Raw genomic sequence first — 19,425 nt, forward strand, 5'->3', positions numbered from 1 at the left:
CCCGAGTCTGGCCTGGGCTGCCTCAGAAAAGATCAGGGCTGGGCCTAGGGGCAGTGGGGCCCTGCAGAGACCACAGAACAGTGGCAGAGAGCCAGCCCACTGGTCACAGCTGGACACCATTAGCACATAGCCGGTGCCCACCCTCACATGGCCCCCGAGGTCGGTGCATGGTGCCCTGTGGCCCTCAGAAACCTGCAGGCTCCCACTGGAGTCGGGGGGGGGGGTGTCTCTGGCCCCTTCCCCAGGCTCCCTGCATATGGCCTCCCATCTACAGCAGGGACAGGTAGCTCTGAACCACCACCGCTGGGCTGGCAGAGGGTGGGGCTCTGCCCCTCTATGGCCACAGGAGCCTTTGGAAAGTGGGGCAGTTCGAGCAGAGGGCGGTTCTTCCCTTTAGGGGGGCCCACCTTGAGGATCTAACTCTCTTCCTGGACTTTGACCCCCTAGACATTCAGATCGACATGGGAGCCTGGGGTTCACAGACCCTGAGAAGGCCAGCCGAGGGACACCCTGGGGCCACACGGGGGTGAAGCTGCAGCAGGAAGCAAGGAAGAAACAAACCCCAAGTTCCGAGAGCTGTTACCGCTTCCTGCGCTCCTAGTGCCTCGGAAACCGGAACTCATTTAGCCCTCAGAACAGCCCTATAGCCCGGCAGGGGGTGAAGGGCGCTCTCTACCATCCCCATTTCTCGGCTGTGCAGACCAAGGCACAGAGAGGGCGGGCAGCGCGCCCAGGGCTGCGCGCCCAGGGCCACGTGCCCCTATCCCAACCCAGCAGTGGGTACTGAACCACTGGGCTTAATTTGCGTGGTGGGTGCAGGGTACGTGATTTATCATTACGCTGCATAACTTACAGAGATGCCGCGTGTACTTTTTTCATATTTAGCTGATGTTATGTAATTATCTTCATTAAAAACAAAAGACTTGGATCCGCTGACCTCCTAATTTTAGCTTCTGGGGTTCCCACACTGAGGGCTTCCCAAGGCTGGTCCCAACGCCCACCAGGCTGCTGCTTCTAGGCCTGCTTCCCTGGGGGCTGGCAGGAGTGCAGGGCCCCCCACGTCAGGGCAGCAAGAGGATGAAGGGAGGCCCTGCACCCGCCCCCACCCAGGCCCCAGCCTCTGCTCCGCGGCCCCCTCCTTGGCTGCTGGCGGGCAGGGCTGCGCAGGTTATGAGTTCAGCATTCGATTCGGGTCCACATCATCTTGTCTGCCGGGAGGATTTAGTGCACAGCAGCCGGTCAATACCGCGTTTGTTTTGTTATCGACCCGCCCGCGCAGCGCGGGAGCCGGCCAGTCCCCTTGGCTGCTCAGGGCTCTTCAGGCCACGGAGTCTGGACCTGGAAATGCCACTGGGCAGGTCAAGGGGCCCCTTGAGGCCCCGTCCCAGGCCTCCTGCCACTCCCACCCCTGCACGCAGCCTGGCTGAAGCCTGACTCAGGGCCCCCGATGACCCTGGCCGCCACCACCACCTCCACCACAGTCTCAGGACCCACAGGCCCCAGGAAGGACCGAGCAGCCCAGATTTCTGCCATACCTGACCCTCAGGCCTCCTGCTTGACAAAGGGCCCTGGTCTCCTGGCAACGCTACAACCACCCCACACAGGGGGCAAGTGAGGCCCGAGAGAGGTGACATGACACAAGCAGCTGCTGCCCAGGGAGCTGGCAAGGGGACTCTCCGTGGCCTCTGCCCAGCCCCCACCCCAGCCGTACCAGGTTCCAGGGAAAGGTAGACACGGGGTCAAGTCCAGGAGTGCTGCTCACTGCCAGAGAGCTGCTGTGTGCCGGGCCGCAGGAGTCTGGCCTCTGGGGGTACTTTAGCTACCGCACAGCCCTGCGCTGGATGGAGAACTGCAGGGGCGGGGGTGGGGGGGTGGGGAGGGTCCCTGAGAGTGGAGATGTTCCCAGGGGCTCAGGGGAGGCCGGAAGGCTGCTCTCAGCTGGGGTACCACAGGAGCCTGACAGGAGGATGTTTTTGAGGGGCTCTGAGGGATGAATAGAATTTTGGCAACAAGGGCAGAAAGGCCGCGCAGGCAGAGGTCCTGGCTGGGCGAAGGTCGCATGTCCCGCATGGCGCCCAGGGAAGAGCGGGCGAGTGTGGCCAACACGGGAAGGTGAAGGTTTGAGGCGGCGTAGGCACTGCTCTTCTGGAGCGAGGAACAGCCAGCCCCTCCTCGGTTTCCTTAACCAACCCCTGGAGGACGTGGCCCCAGGAGTACCCCCTTCCCTGACGGTGTCCCCGCGACAGCCCCCCTCACTCCTCCTTCCTCCTCTCCCCTCCTCCCACATCGAGAAAGCAAAAAACTATTATTGTTCACGCCTCATCTCCCGCCAAAGTTATTAAATTTCATTCCACGAACAAATAAATCCATTTTTATTGCAGCGGGAGGAGCAGGCAGCAGTTTTCTGCTTTACCTTCTTTATTTTTCAAAGTCCTGTTAAATCGGCCCCAATCAGCTGGGCAGCCGCGAGGCCCCAGCGCGCTGGCTGCTTCAGTTGCTGTGTTTTCTCCTCCTCCCTGGCGGTGGGAGTGGGAGCCGCATCCCTCCTGACTTGCCACCAAACCTGCCATCTGTCCTCAGGTGGCCCTCCGAGGGCCCTCGAGAAGGGTGGGGGAAGAAGCTTCCTGCCAGCCTCCTGTTTGCTTGGCATTTCGTAGTTTTTTTAAGCACTTCCTGCACATTTCCTCCCGAGGCCCCGCCGCCACCGTCGCAGCTGCATTTCACCGGGGAGGGAACTCAAGCTGGGAACAGCTTGGGGAGAACCCTGACCCTGAGTCCTGAGTCAAGGCTGGGCAGGCTGAGGGGAGCTGGGCTCTGATCGCGCATCTCAGCTGCCCCACTTGGCTCAGTAGGAACTCAGCTTCCATCTCTGTCGCCACCAGTGGTGCGACCCTGAGCACGCCACCTGGCCTCTCTGGGCCTCACTCGCTGACTCCGCTCACCACCACCCTCCCCCAGCAACGCCCGGCCCCCCAGTCTCCAGGTCCCTCTGTAGAGGGACATTGATCCAGCCCTGAGGGTCAGGGCAGCTCACCTTGGATTGGGCACCCGAGATAAATCCTCATTACGGCTATTTTCTTGCCCTCAACCATTTGCTAAAGACTTCATGACTGTCAATAAGAGCCTGTTGCATCTGCCCGCCCGCAGTTCACAGAGGTTGCTCGTGACACGCTGGGGCAACGGGGCCGCCCAGGCCAGGCCCGGGGTTCACTGTGCCCCCTCCTCATGCACGGGATGGGGTCAGGCTATTGCAGGCAAAGCCAGCAACCCCAGCTGGCCCCACATCTGGGGCCCCGCACCTCCCCCGCCCCAGCTCCCAGGGGCCATGCTCACCCTGAGACCCAGCCCCTCCAGCCAACCCTGAGAGCCCAGGGAGGCTGCTCACCCCACTGGACACCGACAGCTGACAGCCCGCCCCTCCGCCAGACCGGGCAGTGCCTTCCCCTGCAGGGTCGGAGCTGTCTCAGTGTCAGACAGGCTTGCGGTTCCAGGAGAAGACATCCACTGTGGGGGGTCGGGGGAGGCAACACATGCAGGGCCTTCCTGCTCTCCCGACCTCCACGTCAGCCTGCCGTCAAAGGCTGCGCCAGGGGCCGCCGGCCACACCTTCACGCTGCTGCTCCGGCTCCTACCCCGTGCTTCCTCACCCTTCCCTGCCGCTGCTCCCTGGGGATTCCCTCTTCTTTTCTCTCCCAGACTGATGAATGCAGGCACTATCAAAAAAGACAGGTCTAGATAACATTTGCAACGCTGTCTGTTGGCACCTGGGACCACTCCAGGCCTGGGGGGTGGGGGGTCACATGGGTGCCCATCTCCTGCCAAGCCCTCTGCAGTTCTGAGCACCTCCCACGAAGCCCAGTGGCTGGCCAGGGTGGGAGGGCTGCTCAGGGGCAAAGGCCCGCAGTGTGTGTGAGCGGGGCGTAGCCAGGCTGGCAGCCGGCCCAGCCCCGGCTTCTCTGCCCTCAGCGGGGAGAGGAAGAGAGAGGCACAGACAGAGCAGTGAAATCAGGACCTCCATGCAGGCTGGGGAAGGTGGAGGAGGCAGCAGTCCCTCAGCCCCGGGGCCCTTCCCATTCTGCCTGCGCCTGCCCACTGCGGTTTACTTGTCAATCCAATGGGCACGCGGCTGGGTCAGCTTTTCAGGGACGTGTAAGGCCATTCAGCCCTAATACTGTGCACACAGCTGTAAACCCTAGGACCACACACTTACGGCGGGCCCCCGTTGGCGCCGAGCCCCAACAGTCTGCGCCAACCTCCTTCATTTCTTGCTTGCCATTGCCAGGTGGGTGCAGTGGGCACCCCCATTTCACAATTGCTGGAAAGTGTCAGGAGCTGGACCAGAGGCAGGGAAAAAGCTAGCCAGGGTCCCTGCCAGTGCTGGTAGGCGCGAGGGTCCCTGAAGGCAGAGGGTGGGCCAGGTCAGTACTGGGTGCCTGGGACGGAAGGGGTTTCTGGCACTGTCCAGAGGCTCCACGTCACCTGAACGGAAGACAGAGCCCCCTGCCTATGCCAATGCACCGGCGCTCTCCGCGCCTGGCTCCTGCCAATGCAAATGCTGTGTCTCAACGCCATTAATTTACATTTTGATTCGACTTCTTAATTTTACTTCAACTTCGAACAACTCCACTTTGAGAATCATTTTAATGTATTTATCTGTAAGGCAATTTGTTAAATAACCCCCAAGACTCGGCAGTTTTCCGTTCTGAGCTTTTATTGCAAGGCTCTTTTAAATCGAATTAGTCGTCAGGGTCCCTGAGTGCCTTGTAACAGGGATGAGTTCACTGCCAGCCCACTCGTAAAAGTCAGGGGGACTGCTGGCTGAAGGCTAGGAGCAGGGAACAGCCGCCCAGCTCCTCCTGCACCCCCGTCTGGGGAGTGTTTGCAGGTCACAGCCAGGAAAGCAAACAGCTCTGGGGCCACCCCCAGTCCCCAAGCCTGGCCGCGCCTGCCTGACCCCTGTGGGGCGAGTTCGAGACTGGAGCATGCTGGGACAGCCGGCCCCAGGTGGCGCGTGTGCAGAAGCCATAGCACATCCCCACTGCCACCCTCCAGGGGCGGCAGGGAGGCAGAGCCTGGGCTCCAGGGAGAGACACTGGGGAGTTGGTGAGCTCTGTCCCAACCTCACTGTTATCTGGGGTGATATCTGTTGGCTGTCACCTGCGGTGGGGCCGTGACTCGGGAGCCGGAAGGTGCAGGTATTGAGTTTGTATTTCATTTTCACATCAGCAGCTGTTATTTGCCTGATAATGGACTCCCCCTCACCGCTCTCCAGGGAGACTGAAGCAGTGGGGAGGGCGCCCAGAGTCCTCTTAATGACGCTGCCCTGTCGTTCAGGCCAGAGTGGGCGCCCCCCGGCAAGGCCTCTCCCTGCCGCCTCCAGGAGCTGCACGTTCCTACAGGTGGGCATGCTGGCTTCCCCCACACACACCCCGCCCGCCAGCTGACCAGCCTGGCCTCCAGCAGCCCTCAACCAAGCCAGCCCTGCCTGGGGGCCAGTGGGACCCTTGCATTCTGCCCCTCAAACCTCATGCCCGCCCTGGGAAGCAGCCCACCCCCGGCTCATGGGCCAGGACAGGTCACTGGGAGTCACTGGACACCTCATGCAGTCTCCCAGGAACTGCCCAGCACGGGGGAGGGGGGCCTGGATGCTGGCGGCACTTGGCCCCCCCTGCAGCGCCCAGCTCCGGCCGGCCACATAGCAGGTGCTCAGTGTCAGCCTCTCGTACACACTGCAGGCAGCTCGGCCTGCTGGTTGTCAGGGCGGGCACTGGAGCCGGACGCCTAGGTCCCGATGCTGCCCCTGCTGCTGTCCAACTTCATGACCTCAGGCCATCTGCCTTCCAGCCTAGCAGCCCTTCTGTAAAATGGGGCCCTCAGAGGGGCAGTTTGAGGATGAAACAGGTTGAAGTGCTCAGAAGCACCAGGAAGATAATAAGCCTCACCGTATTCCCACCGCATAGGCATACCTCCCCTAAGCAGAGTGACTCTCTTTATAGCTACTTAGCAAGCTCCTATTCACCTGTCGAGGCCCACCAAAGGCAGCCTCCTCCAGGAAGCCTTCCTGAGGCAGGATTGGCTGTGCTTGCCTCTGAGCTGCCCAGAGCACTGGGCGCTGGCGTGAGTCTTGCTGCGTCCTTCTCCCATGCGGCTGGCTGTGCATCGAGGGAGGGTGGCCTCTCTGCTTTTCATCTTTCAAGCCTTCTCTAGATCAGGAGAGGCACACCCCCTGCCGCGTGCCCTGCAGCCTCCCTGAGTGAGTGGTTTTGGAGGGGACGGAAAGGAGAGGGAGGGAACTCTTCATAAAAAGCAGAGCTAACCTTGTCAGGCCCTAGCTCGAAGCTCTCCTGGGCCCCAGCTACCCCTGGGCCAAGCCCAGCCTTCTGGCAAGGCCTGCCACCACCCCTGCCTGAACCTGCCACCTGCTCCTCACCTCTCATGCTCCATATTCCCCCACTCTCCACCCCTGCACCTTCGCTCCTCGGCCTCCCTGGCCCCAGCCCTTCTCCTGGAACACGGTCCTGCACCCCTTTCCTTGGCCACCATCACCCCACCTCCAGGCCTGTGTGCTGCTCACTTCTCCTCTGGGAAACCTCCCACGGCACCCGTGTCCGGGTCAAGTGCCTGTCCCGGGCTCCTCCATCAAAACTCATGTCCCCAGTACTGTCACTGCCCTGTGCCTGGCCTGTCCCCCACTAGACCACTCTCAGGGAGCGGGGGCAGGACCCGATCTGTCTCAGTGTCCGTGGCATTCCTCCTGCCTGACGTGTGTGTGGGCTCCGAAGGCACTCGGCGAATGAACGAATGAATGAACGAACAAGTGAATGACGAAGGTCCTTGTGAAACTCTGGGCTCCTGGCCACTGAGTGCCCACGGTGTTGGCTGATAGCCCCTGCTCTGGCAGCCTCTCCACGGGGCAGTGGGTGCCGGGCCAGGCTGCCTGCTGGGGGAGCAGAGGGGAGGGGAGAACTCGGAGAAAGCCCCCTTACATGTGCCGTTCGATGCCTGGCAAGAGGACCCCCCTCCGCTCTGATGTTGTCAGGACACGCTCTGGGTTTTAATAGGGCCTAAGAGGAAGAAGCCAGCTCTGCGACAGCCAGCGGGCAGGTCTTGGGTGAGGGCCATGCGTCACATACACACACCCGCCCTGTGTGCCCAGCCAGGGCAGGGCCTGAGGCCTCTGGCTCTCTGGCCAAGAGAAAGCAGGGCCTGCTTGCCCATGCTGGGAGGAGAAGGTTGGGGAGTCGGGATCCCAGGTCCCGGCCCCCAGCATGGACCCTTGGCCTGCCAGAGCTCACACCCCCCTCCCCGTGGGGCCAGAGGCACTGGACAGGTCTGCTTCTGGGTGCAGCTGTCCCTTGGGTGAGACCCGCACCCCCAGCACGTGGCAGGTGGGGCCAGCGGCATGACATGGCTGGCTTGCGTTCCGTCCCCAAGCCTGGGCTGTGCAGTTTGGGATTTTTTCCCCCTTGACTGATGTTTTATTCATGTAAACCCAGCCTGCATCTGCCCTCAGAAGGCAAGCGAGAGGATGCAGGAGAGGCAGGGCTGGAAAGGAGGAGACCTGGGGGTGTGTGGGTGTCGCTGTACAAAGCCGGGTAACCTGGGAAGAGGCAGTGAAGATGCGCTCTCCCCACGGCTGCCTGATGACAGAGGAGTCCTCATTCGGATGCAACTCATTGTCACCTCTTGGTCTATCGCAGGTTCCTTTTCAAACCTCTCCACAGCTCTCCCGGAGGGCCCAGGGCCCGCTCATCCCCACCCGCCCTCTGCCACCCTCTCTGGGGCCCGGGAGGAAGGAAGCAGGAGGCTTTGTCTGTGCTAATTGCATTGTTAGAGCGAAGGTGCTTGAACTTGGCTGTCTAATTTGGGGCCTTTATTAAACATGATTGCTGGCTGACAGGTGGCAGAGAACCACGTTGTGGGGGCGGGGGGCTGGGTTTTGGCACACGCTGATATGTGTCTCTGCCCGCCCCACTGGCCCCTGCTCCTGCTTCTCACCCTATAGCACACTGCCCCCCATGCCACCCAAAGCTCTCTCCTCTAGAGGTTCATTCCCATATGAGCTTCAGCCAGCAGAGGGGAGAAGGTCAAGGAGGGTCGCCAGCCAGTAATGGAGTCTTCCTGGGGTGCCTGAGACTGCCCTTCCCCCACCCCCTGACAAACTCCTATTCATCCTTCAAGAAGAGCACGGCATCACTAACCCTGGCAATCTCCCCTCCTCCACTCCTTGGGCGTCCCTGCGTTTGGCGCACACACGGGCTGTGTCTTCAGCTGACGCCTGCACTGCACCATCGATGCACAGGCAACCCTCCAGGCGTTTTAAACCCATTCATTTCGGAGCCAATGTTAACCCCATGGCGAGCAGGCTAGTACCACACTCCATGCTGTTCAGAGGACGGAATGGGCACAGAGAGGTTAACAGTCAGCCCGAGGGCGCACAGAGCCAGAGTTCGCTTGGCTCCTGCGTCCAGGCCCTTGACCGCTCCACAGCAGCTTCATTCTGTCAAGCCTGCCCCTCCATACTGCTTGCAGAAGCCAACGGGAGGTGCAGCCCCCGGAGTGTGGCAGGACCAGGCCCCTGTGTAAAAAAGCCACCGTGATGCCTGGCCAGGGAAACGCAGAGGAGGGACCCCTTTCTGGGGAAGGTTGGGAGGGCTTCTTGAAGGAGGGGGCATTTGAGCAAGGTCGAGTGGACATCCCCCAGGCAGAGACAGGTACCTGGGCCAGGCACGCAGGTGGAGGTTGGGACAGACGTCTCAGAGGGGTGAACAAGGCAGTATGTGTTTGGAAAAGTAGCCAACAGAAGCGATGGAAGGAAGGAAGTACAAGAGCGTCTCAATTAGTTCTCTGAAAAGTAAGGCTGGAACTCGATGTTCCACTGAAGGAGCCTCCCAAAATTATCCTGGCTGCCTGACTTGGGGCCAGGAGGAGCCATTCTTAAACGCGGATTAGGGACGTCGCCCACAGATAATCCAATATAGCAAGTCCAGGATGGCACCGGGGACCGGGCATTTTGATTCAGTTTGATGGTAGTTCAGAGGCCTGGACTGGCTGCCCTGGGGGGCACTACCGAGTCAGAGGCAGATGACTTGAAAGCCCACACCCTCGGGTGCAGGAGGGATCCCAAGGCCCCAGACCGGGGTCTGAGCACAACAGATCCACTCCTCTTCCCCAGCAGAAGGGCCCCCGCCTCCAGCTGGGGGCAGGGACCCAGGCGCAGCGTGAAGGAAGGGCGGACGGCGGCAAAGTCAGCGCGCGGCGCATCAATCTGCCCTGACAGCCAGCAAATTACACCGCGTGATCGCCAGATTACTCCAAATGCATTTATTACAGGGGTTAGAAGCAGGGGACTTATTTACTGGCAAATCCATACTCATTACAAGACTCAGCCTAGCCTACACTGAAAACAGCTCAACTGAAACAAATAATTTCCAAAGTCCTTCCAGCGCGAGACTCGCAGGTGGTTGGGGAGTAGGGGTGCGCCTTGCCCTTTGCAGGAAGACAAGAGGCCACGACCGAGGATGCTTGAGTCACTTGAGTCGCGACCGAGGATGCTTGAGTCACTTGAGTCGCGGAGGGAGATCCTGGCCTCACAGTCCCTTCCGCGGTAGCACCGTACCTACGCCGCGAATATGCAAATGAGCCCCAGGGGTGGTCTATACCCGAGGACCCCAGGGCTCCCTGGCTACCGCCTACAGCCACGCGCATTTGGGGTAGAAGCCAGTGGAAAGGGGGGTGATCTGGCGCTCGCAGATTTCCTAGACTAGGCCTTCAAGAGGCAGCTCAAGTGCCACATTTTCTAGGAAAAGAAACCCTGGGCTAGGCACAGAGCACAAGCCCCCAAGTTGTTGAATGAAAGGGCTAGTAAACAGAAGTACAGCCCAGACAGGCCTTGCTGTGGGCCTCCCGCGTGCTGGAAGATCCACGCTCGGTCCTCACGCTGGGGGCGCGTGGAGGGGCATCTCCCAGGATATCGCGGAGTTGGGATCTACAATCCAGATACCCCCCCACCTCACAGGCAGACACAGCTCTGGCCTTGCAGCCATGGAGCTGACAGACCCCAGACATCTGGGCCAGTAGACTTGGGGGACAGGGGTAGCATAGACGGGGCTCTCAGGCTCTACATGCTTTCTGCACCCTCCTGGGACACTGAGGTTTCAGAAACAAAATCTGTCCAAACTTACTTTTTTAGGAGTGGAAGAGCTCTTCTAGATGCCTGCCCCCGTTTTGCGGATGAGGAAACCGAGGCCCAGGCTGTGGCCGGCCTGCTGTAGCAGGCCTGCGCAGGGATGAAGCGCCGCCACGCGCCCGCCTCTGGCCTCCTGGGCGGCGGTGGCGCGATCAATGCCCAAGTGCAGAGCTGTCAGGCCAACTGAAATGTGGGCTTGGCCTCTCTGCCCGCTGGGCAGATGCTGGCACCGCCACCCGCGCCTTAAATATTCATTCACTTGACAGAACACTAATTAAACAAAGTAAGGTGCATTATTACTTGATTAAATTTTTTATTGGCAGCTTAATTGGTCTGTTAGTTGCCCCTTAGGGAGTTGTTCGCCCGCTCCCTCCTCAGGGGGGAGGGGGCCGTAGCCTCGCTGTGCGGCCCTTCCCTGACTGTGGAGCCACCCGGTGCCTGGTCCACCAAAGCCCCAGAGCTAGTTTGGGCCCCCATCTCGAGCCCTGCCCCCAGGGTCTTCGAGGTTCCTCTCCTATTGAGTCAGGTGTGACTGGCAACCAATCGGTGCCTAGGGGCGGGCCTCTGGAGGTTAAGTATCCCCGCTGTCCATCTGAAAACTCCACTGAGACCCCTTGGAAAAGCAATTGACCTAGACTTGGAGGAAGGGCGGGGTCTGACTCGCCCTGGAGTGGCTGTGTGATTCACCCCTCTGTGCGCCTGGGCCTCCGTCTCCCTGTTTGCACCATGGCAAGGCTGGCCCCGTGGCCCCCTACCCTGACACAGACACCTCCCTGCCCACGGCCTCAGTACTGCCTGTTCCCCCAGTAAGAGAGGAGGTGCCTTGCAGGCAGGGATGGCCTAGGGGACCCTGAGCCCTCCAGGTCTGCCCCTGAAAGGGCCTGGGAATGCCTCCTCAGAGCTAGTGAGCCTACCTCCCTCCTCTAACCTCCCACCCTGGGGGCCCCTCCTCCCAGTGCTCCTTCAGGCAGCCCGCCCTGCTGTGCCCCTCTTGGCCCTGGGGCTGGCCAGTTTCACCTGAAAGGGAGCTGGAGACCGCAGTGTCCCCCTTCACAGCTTGCACCCCTCCGTGCCTCTCCCGCCTCCCCTGAGGGCAAGAGGAGTCTGGAGCCAACCTTTGCCCTTTTCAGACAGGCTGCCCCTTCCCCCTCTTACCCACAGTGTGCCTGTGGGGGGTGGTCACAGGGGAGAAGGGCCGGGGTGTTCCGTCGTTTCAGCGTTGGCTAAAACCCGCATGAGCCTCAGTGCCCTCAAATGGGTGCCCGTCCTCAGCCAGCAAGCAGGGCCTCAGTGTTGGGCACTAAAGGGGAAGGAGTGTCCTCTCTGCTGGGGAGCTGAGCGCCCTGAGATCTCACCTCACTCTGTCCTCGCACCCACGCTGCACTGCCCCCAACATGCCGGTTTAGAGGCACTGGGTCCTGAGGGGCTCAGTGACTTGTCCAGGGTCTCACATCAGGGGCTGGGGTCTGCACCATGGGGGAGGGAGAGCGGAAGGGGGCAGAGGGAAGGGATAATAAGGCAAGGAAGCTGCTGGAAAAGGGGGGGCATCTGTTCTATGCACACGCCCACTCGCCAGCTCCTCAGCTCACTCAGCAAACAGTAAACCCTGTCCTGGGGGTGGGGACTGGAAAGAAAACAGGGCCTCCCCAGGGTGGCCTGGGCCAACATGTCACAAAGTGACCTGCAGCCACGCCCGTCGCAGACCCCTGCTGCTGCTCCCACTCACCCTGCTGCCACCCTCCCTGTGCCCTCCCACCCTCCAGAGGGGTGCGGGCCAGGCTGATGACAGAGGAATTGTCTGGCGGCCCCAGAAGCTGCCTCCGGCGAGCAGGAGGCGAGGTAATTGGCATCGCCGGCTGCGGGAGCAGGAAATGAGCGGCCCAAGCGCGTGTGGAGCGGGAAGCTGTTCAGTGTCATCGGCCTTATCTGGGAACAGGCTGCCCAATTACAGGGCTGTGCCCACTGCACTTGGCAGCTGCCAGCTCCACCGTGGCCCCTTCCCCTGTGTCCTCACAGCATCTCCGGGCCTGGGGCATCTGCTGCCCCTTCTAGAAGCTGTGCGGCAGCTGCCCTGAGAGAGGCCTGCCCTGATACTCCCCCCTCAATCCAGGTGTGCGGCTGCAGGCGCCTCCCACCCCAGCAGGGCATAAAGGGGAGCAGAAGACAGGCCTCCCTCCCCCGCTCACCCCACCACAGGTGATTGTCCAGGCCAAGCCCAGCCCCAGGCTGCCTCCACTCCTAGGTGCCCCTTCAGGCTGAGAGCTGAGATGAGTGGTGACGAGTCATAGGCTGGCAGGAGTCCCCAGGGCTCCCCCAGGGCAGGAAGAGCAGGTCACCCTGCTCAGATGCTCTGCCTCCTCCACCAGCCACCAAATGAGAGGATTAATAATTCCGTGGGTGGACAGTGCTCAGAGGCGCAGTGCCACTGGGCGCTGTGATAGGGTGTCATCTGTTAGATTAATAGGGTTATAATGGGTTTGCAATCGTAGGTAACGCAGCCCGCTATTAACAGATCACGCTGTGGCTCCCAGATCGAGGGCCGAGCTGCGGCCCACAGGGCGGGGGGGGTTGCAGCGGGAGAAGAGGGGCTTTGGGCTTGGACCCGCCTGAGTTCAAATCCTGTGACTTCACCAATTCAGGGCCCCACTTTCACCCTCTGAAATGGGGGTGCTGCTGCCTGTTCGGGGTTGCCATGAGAATTCAATGGGCTTGTGAACATGACCTTGGCACAACGCTGAGCACATACTAAATGTTCAGAAAGACTGTCCCCTTTCTACTCTCCTCACAAGAGCCTTATCAGGCCCCCCTCTCTGGGAAGGTCTCCCTCAGATCTGCAGACAGGCAGAGGGGGATCCTGAATGAGGGACACCTCTCTGTAGCCCCCTCTCTGGACCTGGCCCTCCACGATGGCACAGGGGTGACAGGTACTCAGGCAGGGCTGCCCCCTTCACACACACACTTTCCTGTTTGAAGACCCCCCTCCAGCAAGCAGAGAGGAGACGCCCCTGGAGTCCAGGCCCCTGGCCTTCACCAGCCAGATGGCCTCAGGAAGGCAGCCCCTCCACCCCTCTCTCTTCATCTGAAAAGGGACCACGCTGGCCTCTTTGACCCTGGGGACCACTGACTCCATGCCAGGCTTCCTCCTCACTAGCCGGAAAGGGCTGGGACTGGGCTGCCTGTCTTCTGTGGGTCCTCAGAGCTGGCACAGAGCCTGGGCCCAAGTGGTCACTCTCTACAAGGTTCTCACTTCACTTTGGCAGGTGAAACTGCTTACCCAGCAGCACCTGCACCCCTCCACCCTGAGCGCCAGGCCCCGCCTACTCTGAGTCCACAGGTGGGGAGACTGGGAGGAACGGGTGCAGTGGGCTGCCCCTTCCCTAAATCCAGCCACCAGCCAGCTGGCCCCAGGACCTTGTTCCTGCCCTTTCTCCAAGACTGGAAAACAGGGGCTAGCTGAGGCCCAGAGTGGTGCAGGGCCCGCCGGGGCTGCTGGGCGCTAAGCAAGCAGATCAGTGGGAGTGGCCAGGGGAGACTTCTTGGGGGCAGTGGTCAGAGGCCCAAAGGCAGGCCAGGGCAGGCCTTGGGCTGGGCAGAGGTGCCAGGCTGAGGAGGAGGGGCTGGCTGTCCTTGTGGCAGTGAACCTGGGGTGTGCAGAGAGCCTGAGCCCGGAGTCCGGCAGAGCCTTGAGCCGTGAGAGTGTGGGGGGCATGGATGTGATTTATAACACAGACTGGTGGCCTGTCCAGGAGGGTGGACAGGCCCTTCCCCAGGCGCCTCAGACCCAACTTCAGCCTGGGGTTCACGCCACCCCCACTCTACACCACGATGGCTTGACACCTGCACTGGGTTTTCTACCGTCCTCGCTGGGTGCTGCTGGTGAGCAGAGCCCCCGGGGGGCCATCTCCCCTACAGCCTGCCAGCCCTGCCTGCTGCCACCTGGCCCCGTCTGTCTAGGCTGGGGGTGGGGGTGAGGGTGGGGGTGAGGCCGATGTCCCACCTGCCCCCACCGCACCCATCGCTTACAGATGGAGACCTGAACTCTGTCTCTCCATCTGTCTGTCCATTCTCTTGCAGAGCCTCCTGTTCCCACAGCTGCTCCCCCTTCCTCACCATCCTCCTCCCTGCAGACAGCTTGTTTGGCTGTGGGTGTGAATTTCCTCTAGGAGGGGGGCCTGCTCCTTCTGGCACTGAAACAGAGCCTGGAGGTGGGGAGCAGGAAGCAGTGAGAAGGGGGGCTGTTGGGGGCACCCTGCAGACAGGGCTGGGGTCCAGCCCCCTTGGCTTCTCCCACAGGCTCACCTGCCACTCCTCTGGCAAAGCCGCGCAGGTGATGGTTCCCAGGCCTGGATGGGCAGGAAGACCGAGAGCAAAGTGGGCTTGGTCCCAGCTGCCTTGGCTGCACATTGGCGGGGGTGGGGGGTAGACTCCTAAGCCCCCATTCCTCTCCCTCCTCTTCAAATACAGCCTCCTGCCAACCCTTCCCAGCAGCAAGCACACACTCTGCCCCCACTTTGTGGATGGGAGGCCTGAGGCCCAGAGAACTGACGGCGTGTCTATCTCAAGAGCCCTGCCCACATGGCTGTCAGTGGGAGCCGGCATGGCCTGCACAGCCCCCACACCCCCGCCGCTGTGCCCTGCCTTCTCCAGCGACCCTGCAGGCACTGGAGCGCACCCGGCAGTCATGAGCCGGGCCAGGCGCTAAGGACTGTACCGGACCGGTGCCCTCTGCAGGGAGTAGAGGGGCAGGGAACGCACCTGGCACTCACCCCACGGCCCACCAGCCGCCGCCCTGGGACGGTCACTGCTTGTCTAACGCCCCCCGCGCCCCCGGGGGGAGAGAAGGGCGCCAAGGCTCCCGCCTCCGCAGTACCGCTGCCTGCTGGGCACTGACTGCAGACCCCACAGGGGTGAGACGCTCCCCTCCTGGCGGGAGGCGCGTGCAAAGGGGACAGGCAGACCCCGCCCGAGCTGCCCCTGCCCACTGCCCGCCCCCGCTCCAGCTGCGCTCCCCCCACCCGGACTGTGCAAAGCGCCGGTCCCTGTGGTTCCTGCTAATGAAGGGCGCCTCCATCCACCCGGAAACTGGGCCGCTTCCAGCTGGTGTGTAAAGAGGTGTCTGTGATGTGACGATGACGTTTGTTCCCAGGCCTGTCTCCTGCCCACCCCACAGTGTCCCTCTCAAGATAAATTGGAGGCAAAGCCAGTGGCTGCCCCACACCCCTGCTCTGGCACCAGTGCCTCCTCCAGGCTGGCCTCCACGCCAGGCCCTGTACTGGCCACAGCAGGTCAGGGGACCAGGAAGGCCCAAGGCTACACTCTAGATGCACTGGTTGGCCATGATGAGAGTCAAAGTCTGGACCAGGCTGGGGGAAGCAAGGAGAGCTTCCTGGAGGAGATGACTCCAGCACAGAAAAGGAAGAAATGGCAGCCAGGACCCAGAGTGCAGTGGGTTGGGAAATGGCAAGAGGGAGAATCAGTGATGGTGCTGAGGAACCTGGCTAGGAGGGGAGGAGAGAAAGAGGGCAGCAGAGGAGGGAAACGGCAGGTTCAGGGGGCTTGTTTTTAACAGGAGACCCTAAATGTCCTCAAGAGCTGACTGGAAAGTGACACCCGAGGAGGGGTAGCCACTCCAGAAGAGAGAGGATGAGCGGCAAAGGGAGGACTCATCGAGGCAGTAAGGGGCTGGCCACGCGCCCTTTTAAAAGATGAGGAAACTGAGGCCCGGGAAGGTTCCGTGTCGCGTCCTATTGCGTCCTATTGCGTCCTGTTGCGCCTGTCGTGGCTGAGCCAACTGTCTCTGTGGGGAGCAGGCTGCCGTCGGGCCCTGGGGAGGCTCACCGTGCTCCGTACCCCTCTGCTGGTCACAGGAAGGGCGGGAGTGGCATCACCTGGGCGGAGCCCTTGGCACGGTGCCTAGCCCACAGGAAGTGCTCGGTGAGGAAGCTGACTCCAGGCCCCTGAGACGGCGGGCAGGACAGCGTGGAAGGAACCCAGGACGTGCCCTCACATCTCTGGCCGGCCACCAGCTCCTGGGTGGCACTGAGCAGGCCTCTTCTGCTCTCCAAGTCCCTTTCTCTATCTGCAGGCAGACTAGGGGCCCTCGGGCCCCAGCATGCAGCCCCCAGTGGGCTGGGAGCAGCCCGGAAGGGGAGGGCAAGGGGCAGAGGCCGGGACTCCAGGTCCCCCAGTCCCCCTCACCCAGGCAGTCGCACCTGCTGAGAACCCCAGTGAGCAAACGGCCCCTGTGGGCCCCCCCAGAACACAGTCCCTGTGTCCGTCCCACCACCAGTCTCAGCCCTCGACTGTCTGTGCTGTTGAGGTATCAGGGTCGAGAAGTGCACTCACAGCCTCAGACCAGCCCTGCCTCCCCGTCCCGCACCCCAGGCCTGGGTTCCTGGCCACACTCCCATGGGGGACACAGCCACCCCTGGCCCGGCCTGGCCCAGCCTCTCAGCCCCCCAGGACTGCAGGCCCGGCCTAGCAGCCCCTCCAAATCCTGACTTGCAGGAAACCGTGGGCTGTGACAGCCATTTGCAGAACCTGGCCTGGTTCATCTGCTTCATTAAAGGCTCTAATTAATTGGCTTAATTAAAAGGGTAACCTGGAAGCCAGCAGAACTACTTTCTAACAAAGCAGGAGGCTGTACAAAGGCAGCCCTGGAGCTGAGGAGGGGCATTCCCCCCACCCCACCCATCCCCCTAGCATGCCCACCCCAGGGCCCTGAGCCCCGCCCCTGAGCCCCGCCCCTGGCATCCTACAGCTCTGAGACAACACGCTGACCCTCTCCAGCCCCACACACCCCTCCGTTGGGCTCAGCGTGCTGGCGGGAATCACAAACCCCACATTCACATGCAGCGCTTGGCTGCAGTCAAGGGCCCAGAATGTAAGTGGCTGTGATTAGACTGAGCACAGGCAGGCTGCAGTCCATCAAGGTTAACAGGCCAGGAGGGGGCTTAGCCTGGCCACACTGCGCCTCTCCAGTGGGGGCTGGGTGGGCTCTAGTGGGGGCACTTCTTGCAGCGTGGCCGAGCTCCACCTGGGGAGCTGGACCACCGGCTTCCACAAGCTCCAAGGTCTGGAGTCAGGAGAACTGGGTTGAAATCCCATCTCCACCCCTAGAGGCTGGTGGCCGTGGCAAGTTGCTTTGCCTCTCTGAGCCCCCTTTCTTCCTTTGCGAAATGCCTGCTCGGCAGGCTCCCTTCCCAGGCCCCCTTCCCCAGCTCAGCAGGAGGGAGTGCTGGGGTTGATTAGCCACGTCTGCCCGAGGCAGCGGGCCAGCCGCCCTGTGGGTCCTGGTGCCGCTCTGATCCCGCCCCACTCCCCAGGCTCGGAAGAGGGTGAGTCTCCCTGTCAACATGGCAGACCTTTCCCACAGCGGGAGGAGCACAGTTCTTACCACCCCTTGCGCAGTTACAAGGCCTCCCAGCTCAGAAAGGTTTTTAAGACAATATTCATTTGCGCTTCCTACTGCCCTTCCAGATTCGGAACCTAGCATCCCCCCATTTGGAATGGAGGCTGGGGCGGGGAAACGGAGGGACTGGGGGTGGGGGTTGCTTGTCCAGATCCATCCCCTGGCCCCAGGAGCTCTTTCTCCCTGGAAGGAGGAGGGGAGGGCATCCCTCACGAGGAGAAATTCGCTCTGGTGCAGGGACCCTGCCCTCCTTGTCCACCGAACTCTGCCAACCAAGTTCATGAGTAGCCCCTACCTCTCCTTCGAGCAGAAATGCCCTGGAATAAGTCACTGTGCCTCTCACTGCCCTTCCAGGGAGGAAAGACAGGGCCTAGGGATGGAGCGGGGGGGTGGCCCCAGGATCCAGTGGAGCCCAGTTCAGGCCCCAGAGCCCCTGGAGTGAGACCAGAGGCCCATGGCCACTCTGTCCTCCCTTTTAGGATGAGTCAGAGTTCGTGAGGGTAGGAAGAACTCAAGGGGCTGAGCTCCAGCCCCACCCATCTGATGGACTTGGCCTCAAGGGAGTCTGGCAGTCCACTGGGCGGGGAGGAGACTGCCAACCCTAGCCAGCCACCCCCACCCCGAGCGCTCAGGGACCCGGAGCTCAGACAGAAGTGCTGCCTGGGCCCAGGGCCGGTGCACGCCCAGCCCTCAGTGTGCAGGCCTCTCCCACTCGAAATCACATTAGTGGCGGCGTGTGGCCATCCGTCAGCCCGGACAGATTAGTTTCCGCGCAAACAGCTGTTCGCCTGCTCCGCGTCAGCTCTGCTGCCCGCCCGAGAACCGGAGTGCGGTCCCAGCACGGGTGCCCCTGCCCGGGAACGGCAGGACTCAGCCAGTGCCAGGCCCTGGGGAAGGAGAGGCCGCTGCATGGCTCTCACCACAGAAGGTGGCGGTTCAAGTTGCCAGAGTCCCCCGCCTCCTCCTCCCTGGCTTGCAGACCCACGCACCCACCCAGTCACCCACTGGGCTTCCAGGGGGTTGTCGGCGCTGGTGTCTTCTGAGAACTGCTTCACCCAGAGGGACCAGCCCCTTCCCTTCCCTAACTGGGCACCCACAAGGGCGAGCATCTGCCCACAGCATCCTGTCTTGGCATCCCTGGCCCCATGTTACAGATGAGGAAACTGAGGCTTTGAGAGGTGGATAGGTGAGAGGCCGGTGGGGAGCCTAGGGCTCTGAGAGCTGTGCCCCAAGGGTGGCATCCCTGAAGTCCACCCGCACCCCTGGAGTACATGGTAGAGGCCATCCGACTGTCCGCCTTGGCAAGGCTGAGTGAGGAGGATTTAGGAATGGGGATGGAGGGGACAGAAAAGGCCACCTGAGAGGAGGAGGCCGTGGAGGTGTGACAAGGGCAAGTCTGGGAGTGCACAGGACCCAGCCCAGACATTGGGGCAAAGGAAAGTCAGCCTCTAGTTCCCTCTGAGAGTCTGAACTCCTGTGCAACAGGTGTGTGCGGTTTGCCTTGGGCCCTGCTGGTCTACCTGCGTCTCCCCTGTTAGAATCCTCAGGAGCAGGGCAGGCTGAGCCTGGGAGAGTGGCCAGAGAGGGACCTGCTTAGCCTGCCGGCTGGGTGCCACCGATCCGCTGTCCTGCAACCCTCCCTGTGCCAGGCTTGCACCCGGCCCTGTGTGGGGGACTCTCCTCCCCTGGGGACCCCAGAGACTGAGGCACAGGGAGGGTGGGCACAGAAGCGCCCACAGACACGTGGTCAGGAAAGAACAGAGACCGGAGCCCTGGGTTCTACGGAGGGCCACATAAGCCTCTGCCCAAGGGACGGCAGGCATCC

General features: G+C 61.7%; 2 protein-coding genes and 1 long non-coding RNA gene across 6 annotated transcripts in view; 2 read left to right on the top strand and 1 right to left on the bottom strand.

Annotated features, from left to right (window-relative positions):
• MACROD1 (mono-ADP ribosylhydrolase 1) overlaps positions 1-19,425 on the top strand; it is a 133,234-nt gene that overhangs the window by 70,153 nt on the left and 43,656 nt on the right. The window lies entirely within an intron of this gene.
• FLRT1 (fibronectin leucine rich transmembrane protein 1) overlaps positions 1-19,425 on the bottom strand; it is a 70,031-nt gene that overhangs the window by 36,825 nt on the left and 13,781 nt on the right. The window lies entirely within an intron of this gene.
• LOC123478072 (uncharacterized) lies at positions 4,938-10,694 on the top strand. Of its 2 annotated transcripts, none has more exons than XR_006653190.3 (3): positions 4,938-5,103; positions 5,227-5,399; positions 10,193-10,694. It is a non-coding gene; the product is annotated as an uncharacterized lncRNA (long non-coding RNA). The 2 variants fall into 2 exon arrangements; XR_008426947.2 differs by having other exon boundaries at positions 5,230-5,399.

The sequence above is a fragment of the Desmodus rotundus genome, chromosome 5 (assembly GCF_022682495.2).
Source record: "Desmodus rotundus isolate HL8 chromosome 5, HLdesRot8A.1, whole genome shotgun sequence".
NCBI classification, from domain to species: domain Eukaryota; kingdom Metazoa; phylum Chordata; class Mammalia; order Chiroptera; family Phyllostomidae; genus Desmodus; species Desmodus rotundus.